Raw genomic sequence first — 11,908 nt, forward strand, 5'->3', positions numbered from 1 at the left:
TTGAATATGCACCGCAAGTGTTTTGGTTTTAGTCGGCTGGTGCTAGCATCTTTTCAGAAGACCCTCACCAATACGAGAGAAAAGGCCGAGGGACAAACAAAACAAAAAAAAACGGAAGAAAAAATGAAAGGCGAAAAATATATACCAATAATATTAGGTTTCAACGCTTTCTGTAGATGTTTAATTAAAAAAGAAGAAAAAAAGAGAATTGTTACAGACATAACATTTTAGAGAAATCATACTTAAGGGAGATTAGAAACGATAAGTGCTAGTGATTGTGATAGCTTGACTGGGGTGGTTCAAAGTGAAAAAGCATCCGAAATGCAAAAGTAAAATACCAACCATGAACCGAATAACTGTTAGGACCGATCTAGATCAAGCATCATAGCTAAAACAATGAAAACAGACAACCCAGAAAGTCAACTAAATAATCTTCAGGCTCTGAAATAAGGCTCTTTTTCATTTGGAGTTTTACGGACATAGCGGTAATTTACTCAACAAATGAAGTGGAGGAAAACTGCTTTTTCAAAACACCATGATTTATTTGCTAATTTTTGGCGTTTTGTCCATAAAAAGCCACATGAAAAACAAGCTTAAGGTTGTTAAGTAGGGTTACCATCTCTAGTAATTTAGTAATGTTAAGCATAAGTGTATTTGATCCTCCCTGGCGATACTGCTCCCTCTATTGATTTGCACTCAATTTTTAACTGCTGTCTATTGAAAATTAAATAAAAAAGACAAGTTTTTTTTAACTGAAAGTAAGGAACAACATTACAACTTAAAAAGAAAAGATTTTATTATGTATACAAGGGGGGTTGCCCCCTCTCAATACCTCACTCTTTACGTTAAAGATCCAATGTTGTCCTAATTCTTTAAGAATGACTCCCGAATCTCAAAGGCTGTTTCACTAGAATAAATAGCTTTTTTAAAAGTACTAAAAAAAAAACTTTAGCGTAAAGAGGGAGGTATTGACGAAGGGGTGACCCCCCTCATATGCGTAACAATTTCTGTTCGTTTTAAATTTTAATGTTGCTCCTTACTTTCAGTTGAAAAAAATTGTTTTTTTTTTATTCAATTCCAGGTCGTTTTTTAAATAATGCTGGGAAATCCCCCCCCATGGAATGAACCTCCCACATAGCCCCCCCACCAGACAAATCCCCCTTGAAAACGTCCATATACTTCCCAATAACAAATACTATACGTAAACAATGGGCAAAGTTCATACCTTGCATCCCTTCCCCCGGGGACTGTGGTGGATTAAGTCATCCTCAAAGATATAATTATTACATTTTTCGACTTTGCTGAACAAAATGATTATTTCAAAATTTTGATCGAGTGACTTTGGGGAAAAAATGAGCGTGAGAGGGGAGCCCTCCAATATTTTTGGTCACTTGAAAGGGGCGCTAGAACTTTTGATTTCTGATTAAATGAGCCCTTTCCCGATATTCTACGATCACTGGTTCGAAATGATCACCCCTGAGAAAAAAAATTAACACGCATCCGTGAAATTTCTTCTGGCAAAAAAAAATGCAAAATTCCACATTTTTGTACATAGGAGCTTGAAACCTCTACAGTTGGGTTCTCTGGTAAGTTGAATCTGATGGAGAGATATTTATTAAGATTACTTGATTTTTTGGGGTGCTTCCTCCCGTTTTTAAAAATTGAGCAAGTTTTCTCAAGCTCGTAACTTTTGATGGGTACCATTAAATTTGATGAATTTTACATATTTTAAACAAGCATAAAAAATTAATTCTTTTGACGTACCTACTATTACAATAACTCTGTTCCTTAAAGTTTCGGTTACAATTGAGCCGCTTCGTTCCTTACTTACAGTTCATTACCACGAACTGTTTGATTCCTAGGCGTTACATGCACTTTTTAGGTTCAAAATTACAAAACGTCACAACTTAAGATACATTTAAAAGAAATGTAGCTTAAAATTTTACCTTCGGAGCAATTATAAGATATAAAATGAAATTATTATTTCTTTTTTTAAAGGAAACTACCAAAGAAGAGATTAGTCAAGTAGATTTACTTTTCACGTATTTCTTCTTCGGCTGAATGACTTTCGGCCTCTTTACCTACTGAATTTCGTCCTGATGCCAATGAATTTTCATTAAAATTTCGTATTGCTTATGTTCTCTTCTCAAATGCACAATCACCCAGTACATGATTGATTTCACCCGCCTTAGAACAATAATTCCCAATAGTGTACAGTCAAACGATACCAACAAAACTAATCCAGAGCTATTTCTTAGAGCTTATATTTCCTCTGCCAAGGATGCGAATGTGGTCCACTAGGTTCACTTGCGTAGCCCCCTAGTATCGCTAATTTTGTCATCTATCTGAAATTTGAACCATTTGTTTCAAATTAGAGATCATCAGTCTCAAATTCGAACCAACCGTAGCGTGAAATACTAGAAATACTCAAGAAAGAGCTGTTTTCATCAGCTTTCAGTGACTACAGGCATTTAACACAGTTCGATCTGAAGGTAATGTTACGTGATCACTTTCATCAAATTAAAAGACATTGTACGCAGTTGGTTTTTCAAATTTGATGCAGATGGTAAAGTAATTAATACCCACCGTAGATACACCCACACTGGACAGTGAGCAAGCAAGTTGGTCCAACATGGCAATACTGGGGGGGGGGGGGGGTACGATTTTAAAATGGCCGTCCTTTTAATATGATGATAATATATCTGATAACCTTTATTTAAAGATAAAATGGTTTTTAAAATAAATGTGGTGGCCAGGTCGGCCTGAAAATCAATAACGAGAAAATAAAATGCATGGCTACCACAGATTCACCCCTGAGCATCACTTGCGGAGACCAACTCATTGAGCACGTCGTCCATTTCAAATACTTGGGAAGCATAATAGAAAGCACCGGATCGACCACAAAAGAAGTGCTCACAAGAATCGGCCAAGCCAATGAGGCCTTCAATACATTACGGAAGGTATGGCGGTCCCAAAGCTTCTCTATACGGCTAAAGCTGAAAATCTTCAATAGCAATGTTATACCAGTGCTGCTTTACGCAGCCGAAACCTGGCACCTGAGCCAGGAACAAGAGAGAAGAATACTTGCGTTCGAAAAAACATGTCTCAGAAGAATTCTCAACATCCGTTGGCAGCAGAGAATAACAAACCAATCCATCCGTGGCCAGCCTCTTGTGATATATATCATAAAATTCCGCCGATGGAGATACCTGGCCACGTACTACGTATGGACAATCTCCGACTACGAAATGCAGCGCTCCATTGGCAGCCATCGGGTCCACGCTGCAGGGACAGACCCAGAAACACCCTACGTCGAACGTACCAGGCAGATCCCCGTAACCTGCACACATCAGTCCAACCTCAGTGGGAGGACATACTTGCAGCAGCAAACCTGCGGGAAAATTGGCGGCTCCTTCTTGATGCCCTGGGTGCCTCTGGAGGCACAGGCGGATCTAAGGTCTATGGTAAAATAAATGTTATTTTTTTAGGGTTTTTTTCCCCCTAAAAATATGAAACTACCCTGAAAGTATATGTTCACACTTGACAGGAGGCAAGCGCGGTGGTTGAAAATAGCAATGATAAGGGTGGGGGGGGGCTCCATTTTTGATTTTTTTTTTTTTTTACCTGATAATATTTAACCTGCTAACATTTATGTAATGATAAACTATCATTATAATGACATTTTTTTACACATAAAAGTATGGAAAACAATTATTTCTCTAGTTTACCCCGCCAACCCTCTAAATCCATATTCATGCATAAATCCTGTAATTTACGAGGAATTTTCCACGGCAAACTCGCTTTCATTCAGTGAACACCTAGCTTAAAACGGATATTTTATAGTCTCTGAACAATAAAGAACTGGTTTGTTCAACTAAACGGATTAAGACACAGTTGAAATTTATTGTGCCATTGACTTTTCTTGAGTAAACCTACTGCAAGCTAATTGATCTGTGTTCACCTTTGGTGCCAAACTATTTGGTATTGAAATAGACTGATATTAGTGGATTTTATAGATTATTTTGGATATATATTGTTGAATCTATGGAGCATTTTTCCAACTAAATTTTTCCTTAAGGTTCTTTACTTAGATAAAGATAAGTTGCTTTTACTTTTGTCCTCTCCTTAATAGGAAATGCCTGCATTTATAGAGTTTGATATCGCGTTAGCTAACTTCAAAAATTATCCTCATTGGCCAGTAAAGATACTAAAAGTGTCCAAGGATAGCAAAGGAAAGCCATCATATTTGGTATTTTGCTATGGGACACATGACGAATACAGACTTGTTGAAGCCAACTTGGCAGAATATAATCCAAGCGTTAGCCGAACTTCAACAAAACAGACTGCAGATGTAAAGGCTGCATTTGAGGAATTGAAAAATTCACCCGATATTTATAAATCCCTTTCAAAGACATTTAATGCATTAACAGTTAAGGAATCTAATACAGGAGAATGTGCTTCGTTGATGGATAAAATCACTTCTACGGACCTTGATCTGGAAAAAACTAAGCGAGAGTTACTGCAAAATATAATTAAGAAGGTTAATGAAAGGTTTTCGGATGCTAATTCCTTCCGCCAGTCATCCCACGACATTATTTGTCAAATATATGATGCGATTACTCTTGATTATCAACCCAAATTTGAAAAAATTGAACAATCGCTGAAAACTCTTCGCAACCAAATTATAAATCAAGAAGAGAAAATTGAGATGAAACTAGATTCATTTGAACAAGAAGTGATGCTTGATTCGCTAATTTTACATGGTGTTAAGCAACAGTCCGGATCTGACCTCCACTCAACAATCCTGCAAGTTTTCATAACCAAAATGAACCTGACTGAAATTAATGTTGCCCAAATTAGGAATATCTACAGATTCAAAATATCACCTGCTTTAACCGATGCCTCCCTAAATGACAAAGTCCATCCTGTTTTAGTTAAATTTGTGAATAGTGATATAGCGAAGAAAGTCTTCAAAGCAAAAGCTAGGTTAGCTTCAAGTGAAATTTTCCTATCGGAAGCATTAACAAAGAGGCGACGTGAGATCCTATATACCGCTAAGGACAGATTTGGTCATAGAAATGTTTGGACTGATCGTGGGCAAATTTTGGCAAGGCATAACGGTGAAAGTGTCACTAAAAAAAAAATTCATACTCTAGCCGACGGTGCTTAAGATTTTTTTTTTTTTTTTTTTTTTTTTTTTTTTTTTTTTTTTTTTTTTTTTTTTTTAGATATGTTTATTATCTTGCCATTCATATATTCAGCGTATTTTATTTATCTTTTGCTTATTTTTTTTCTCTGTGCGTATCTGTCTAATGATTTACTTTCGTTCCAATTAACTTCAATGAAATTTATGGATTTCAATAATTATTCTTTTTTGTTACATGCCTGTTCTCACAAGTCATTGCGTCAGTTTGGGAGTTTAATCCTTTGTTATCTTGAAAATAATTTTACTTGTATTGGTCTCATGGTACATTAATGCAGTGGAGCTTTTGCGTTATTTATTTTTTATTTCAGGAACTGAGTAGTATGATTAATGATTTAAGAAAGTTACTAAATTTATCTGAAATTATTATTATTAATTTGTTCAATAATATAAAATGTTTATGTATCTTACTTATTGGTATGATTATTGTGATTTTATTTATTTATTTATTTCGTTAACCTTTGCTCGGGGGAGTTTTGTCGCAGAGCTGATCTACCGTCCGCAGTATGTAAAATTATTAATTCTTTTGGTGACCAGGGTGATGTCAACTCGTTATGTGACCGGTTCGTTGAGTTACAAAACAAAACTATAGATACAGAAAGTAAAATTAATAATTAAGTTGTAAGGAGACATAGTAATTATAATGACAATAAGTCAGTTATTGAAAGTAATTATGTTTCGCAATTAAGTGGTTCTGCCTCTTCTAAACAAGATGGTATTTTCTCTGTGCTTCACCTAAACATTCAGGGACTTTGTTCCTCTTTTGATGAGCTGAAATGGATCGTCAGTGGGGGAACTCCGGATGTTATTGGTTTATGTGAAACTTTCCTGGATTCAAAAAAAGGATATGCTTTTAGATATCCAAAGATTTAGGATGGAGAGGATGAACTGAAAACAGATGGCGAAAGGTGGCCTTGCCCTGTATATTGCCGATCATCTTGTATATAATTTCCTAAGTGATTTAATTAGAAATGAGGAAGGACTCTTTGAATCCCTTTTTATTGAGATTAAGTCAGGGTGTAAGGATTTAGTTGTCGGTTTGGTTTACAGATCCCCTAGTGGATCTATTCCTTCGTTTATGAAAATTCTGGAAGAGGTTTTGGACTTAGTCCAATAGCATCCTTGCGAGCTAATCCTTATGGGGGATTTCAACCTTAACCTGCTGGATCAAAATTCTGCTTCGGCTGCAGATTTTTGTCAATGATGCTTTCCGCGGGAACTCTACCCTCAGTTTGTATACCAATCCCAGCTACTGAGATGCATGCATTACTTATTGATAATGTTTTTTCGTCACTAGATGTCTTAGGTAATTCGATGATGGTTAGTGATATTTCTGATCATTTTACTGCTATTTCACGATATAGGACTGCTAATCGATCGCAGTGTAAAGCTTCGCCATCTAATCTCCCATTTTTTTGTTTTGGTGTCAGTGAGATCAGCCTACTTAAATCTCGTTTGACTGATCAGCCTTGGGATAGTTTGGATTCTGAATCTGATTTTAACCGCTCTTTTGATTTCTTTTATGATTCAGTAAAAGATGGTATCCTAGAAGTTTGCCACCAGAATCCAAAGCCTCATACCTCGAAAAGGAGAGTACTGCTGAATCCGCGGATGACTCCAGGTCTCCATAAAAGCTGGAAAAGGAAAAATTATCTGTGGAAACTATACAAGGCTTCGTCATCTGCTTCTCATCATCAGCGGTTCAAGACTTATAGGAATATATTTAATTCTCTGTGTCGGAAGGTCAAGTCTCAGTATTATCACAGGAAATTTTCTGAATGTGAAAAGGATGTTGGGAAGACATGGAAAATTATTAATTCTGTACTTAAACCTACTCCCCCTCCGCCTTCAGTTCCAACAACGCTGATAGTTGACGGTAAAATTGTCCAAGGAGAGGAAAATGTTCAGCTAGAGCTTACGTCTTATTTTGCTAATATAGGAAAAATGACTGCTTCATCTGTGAGCTCTAGAACTCCTCGTTACGATTTCAGAGCCTATCTTGGACCCCCATGTTTAAAGTCAATGGTCTTGAACCCTGTTTCTGAGTTCGAGGTAGCTCGGATCGTAAATGCACTTAAAGGTTCATCGTCTTCAGGGCCAGACAGAATTCCTACAAGGGTTATCCGTGCCGTTCTTCCTGCTATTCTGTCACCATTGAATAAGCTTGTCAATCTGTCTTTCGTGAATGGAATTTTCCCTGAATCACTCAAGCGAGCTAAGGTTATAGTACTGTATAAAGGTGGGTTCCGGAGTGATCCTGCTAATTATAGGCCTATTTCTCTTCTATCTGTTTTCAGCAAAATTTTTGAGAAGGCTATGCTATCCAGGCTTCTTAGTTTTTGGATGTCAAAAAAATTTTCCATGATTTACAGTTCGGATTCCGAGTGAATCACTCTACAGAGTATGCTTGCGCATCTCTCTTGAATTTCATTCCTTCGGCAATAGATTTTAGTCTTGTGCCGGCAGCTTTATTTTTGGATGTTCGTAAAGCTTTTGATTCTTTGACTCATCAGATTCTTCTTTGGAAATTATCGCATATTAGTATAAGATCAAATGTTTTCTCTTGGTTTGAATCATATCTTTCTGGTAGACTTATTTCAATTGATCCGCTTTTCCAGAGCCCTTCTGAAGTAGAATATGGTGTCCCCCAGGGATTTGTTCTTGGCCCTGTTTTATTTCTGATTTATGTCAATGATCTGGTTTCAGCAGTCAAGAACACCAGTCCTCTAGTATGCTGCAATCTTTGTCATCCGGATGTTCCTTTGTTTCCCAATGCTACTTCTAATGAAGATTGCCTCGTTGCTTTTGCTGACGACAGCACTTTTAGGACTTTAGGGAGGACGGAATGTGATGTCAGATCTAATCTGGTGGCAATATTTGAGAGAGTAGTTTCATGGTTTGAGGCGAATTGCTTGGCCTTGAATGTTACCAAGTCACATTTTCTTATTTTGTCTCGAATTGGTGTAGCTTTCCCTCAACTGACACAGCTTCAGGTGTCACAAGGCCCCTTGTGTAGACCAAAGAATCGGTTGGTCCGGTATCTTGGTATCCTGCTTGATGAGAACCTTTCGATTAGACACAATATAGCCATGATTAGGGTTAAGGTACCACGGAGTTTGGGTGTCATTCGAAAACTCAAACACACCTATACTTGATCTATTCTGAAGCTTCTTTTTTTCTGCCTTTTCAAGTCATATGTCTCTTATTGACCCATAGTATGGATGTCTACTTTTCCTTCTACACTGCGGTCGCTTTATGTCATGTATGATAAAACACGGCGTCAGGTTATTGACACCCACTGTTATTCACCAACACCGCTTCTAAATATACAGTCTATCTACATTCTTTATTGTGCTTCTTTTGTTTATCATCAGCTTCATGGTAATGTTCGAAAATCCCTTCAAAAAATTCATCAGTTTATTTATGACTCAGCTCCATATAACCTTCGTTCGTCACATAAAATATGCATTCCTCCTACTCCCACTGTGCGGTCAGATTTCAATCCGCTCATCGCTTGTCATCAGGTTTGGAACTCCCTGCCTTCTTCAGTAAAGAAATGCCACTCGTTTGGCACTTTCAAGAGGATTCTTAAGGACCATTTAGTTAAGAATCAAACTGAATAATTTTTTTTTTTTTTTTTTTTTTTTTTTTTTTTTTTTTTGTGGAGTTGATGTCCCTTGAATGTTTAGTTTTGTTTTATGGTGGTCTTCTCTGCGCTATTACTCCCTGACCTCAGGTATGACTATCAATATTTATTGCTGAAACTTGTATAGTTCACTAAGGAGTAGCATTCATGAAGACGGTTTAAATTTTATTGCTTTCGCACCATTTTATTACAGTCCAATAATTAAAAGCCTTATGACTGAATTAACCCATAAACGTCAATTTTGCTACCTAGCCTAAGAAATAAGCAGAGCTGATTGAATTGGAATTTATATAGTTTTAAATACAAGCTAAAAGGGCTGTACATGGCTTAAGTTTTGATTTTTTAATATTTTGGATAAGAGTTATGAATAATATCGTAACAGCTATTATGATGTTTGTTCTACCTGACAATACACATAATTTGTTTCGACGATAGGGATTCGCTTATAGTAATAATAATATAATTTTTTTTTTTTTTTTGAGTCTATTTAATATAATTAATAAATTTAGGTTATTTATTCTAATTTTTTCTATAGTTTCCATTTTATCTATATTTTCTTTTCTTCTCCTTCATATGTGAGTAAGTGATCATTTTAAATTTTCTTTTGTTTTTTATCTCTGAGTATGTAATTCATATGTCGTCCCTCTTTGTACAGGCCAATGAGCCTTTGAGGGATTAATAACATGTAATATTATATGTGTATTTAATGAAGAATAAATCTTATCTTATCTTATCTTATCATGTAAAGTTAGTACAAATTCAGTTGAATAATCTTAGTTCCTCTTCTCTTAGACTGGCAACACTGTCAGAGACTCATGTTCTCCTATGCACTTTGGATGTGAAGGAAGACTTGTTTTGTAAGGAAGAAAGAAAGATTAGGTATAAACCTTCTCTATGCCAGTTCTATACATCCTACTCATAGTAATTGAACGGGAAGTGTTTTGCACTAAATTATCTGCGTCTTAATTAAAATGAGGCGATTTCTTATTTTTCCTGAAGAATCCTCCAAAGAACTCAAAATGATTTAGTATAGTAGTCTGTAACTGTAAAATGAAAAAAAAAATAATAATAAACTGTTTTCAAGGGTAAATTCAACAAGTTCTATGAAGATTATTTGGGCCAAGCTTGTTAGCTTCTCCTCTACCACAAGACTTGACTCACTAAACTTAACGGTCTTGCTCATCAGTATCACCAACGTAGATGGAACTAGTTGACAGCGTTGCCAGTCTTCTCCAGGTGGTCCTGTCTTGGTCTAGTTATAGGACCTCATTTGGGTTGATATTACGGCTAATTGGGTTACGACATCAGCCCACATGGTACAAAGTCTTTCTCTAGGACGTCACCAGCCATTTTTCGAGGAGTTGACAACAATGATCCCTGACAACAATGATCCTACCAATGATTTCGGGTCTGATTGTCCTCCAGTATTATCGCCGCAGGTTCTCTCTTGTAAACACCAACTTCCCAACTTCCTTCTGAGCAATGTCCGCTCACTAACGAATAAAGTAGATGAGTTAGATGTCATTCTACGTCAGAATAATATCCATATCGCCGCAATTACCGAAACATGGCAGCTCGACGAAACAAGTAGAAGGATGGCTGGTTACAAGGTTTTCTTGAACACTAGAACAGACAGGATTGGCGGAGGTGTTGCCCTGTATGTACGCGATGATATCCCCTGCAAATATTTAGATAACTTCAATGACCCTGACCATGAAGCGATCTGGGCATTATGCAAGCCAAAACATTTACCACGAGATGTCTCTTGCATCATTATTGCAAGTATCTACTATCCTGAAAGCGCCAAGAACAGACGGCTGTTGGTATCCTACCTTCAGTCTACGTTAGACACATTACGTCAGCGGTATAGCCGCCCGGGCTTCATATTAGCTGGTGACTTCAACCAAACAAAGAAACAATGGCTTGCTAATACGCTGGGTATGTCACAAGTGGTCAAGATACCCACCCATGTGACCGGGAGTACCCTTGACCTTATTCTTACAAACCTTGCTCCATATTACAAAGACGTGTCTTCGAACGGGCCATTGGGCAAATCGGACCATCACACTCTGCTGATGAAGGCAAAAAGTGAAATCAGGAAGCTTAAGAAAGTAAAAGTACTCCGGAGACCTATCACAAAGTCTGCTATTAATACGTACGGAATGTGGGTCGGTACTCACTGCTTCAGCGAAGTATACAACGAAAGCGATGTCAACAGGAAAGCAGAAATATTTCAGTCCCTACTCTATGAGAAATACTTAGAAGTTTTCCCGGAAAAGCAATTTGTCGTGAGCGAATCTGACAAGCCCTGGATCACTCCAAAAATAAAACAGCTGAGTCGCAAAAAAACCTCTGTAAGGCAGTCAAGTGGTGACGCAACGTCGTTACGATTATTAAGAAAAAAATCGTTAGCCTTTGTCGCGAGGCAAGAAAGTCCTTCGGAAAATCCCTTTTGGACCCTGAAATAAAAAAGGATCCCCGTAAATGGCACCGTCTAGTCAGGCAGATTGCTGGAAAATCAATATCATCCAGTATCCGTATTCTGAACGATGATGGGTCACTCGTGAGTGCAAATGACGTCAACAATTACTTTACTGACATTTGTACATCCTTTCCTGCCCCAACTAACACTGAAATAGAGAATCTACTGTCAATATGCCCTGACGAAGGTGAAATCGAAATAGTTGAGTATCAAGTTTTCAATGAGCTGAACAAGTTGTGTCCATCCAGTAGCTCTTTTCCTGAAGAGCTACCTATAAGATTAATACGAGAGTTCTCTCTTATCCTCGCCAAGCCACTTGGACACATCATCAGCGAATGTTTCGCCCAGTCAACTTTCCCGTCGTGCTGGAAACGCGCATTTGTGCGTGTTATATCGAAAACTAAAACACCCAAATCTTGCAACGAGTTACGACCGATATCAATCACATCTACCTTTGCAAAAGTCACCGAGTCATTCATCCTGCGTGAATTGCTCAAACACACGCGGGAAAACATAGACCGTTACCAGTATGGCGGCCTCAAAGGTTGCAATACCTCGATATACCTCGTGCGCCTAG

The sequence above is a fragment of the Artemia sp. Qi Xiang Cuo genome, chromosome 21 (assembly GCF_049724085.1).
Source record: "Artemia sp. Qi Xiang Cuo chromosome 21, ASM4972408v1, whole genome shotgun sequence".
NCBI lineage: Eukaryota > Metazoa > Arthropoda > Branchiopoda > Anostraca > Artemiidae > Artemia > Artemia sp. Qi Xiang Cuo.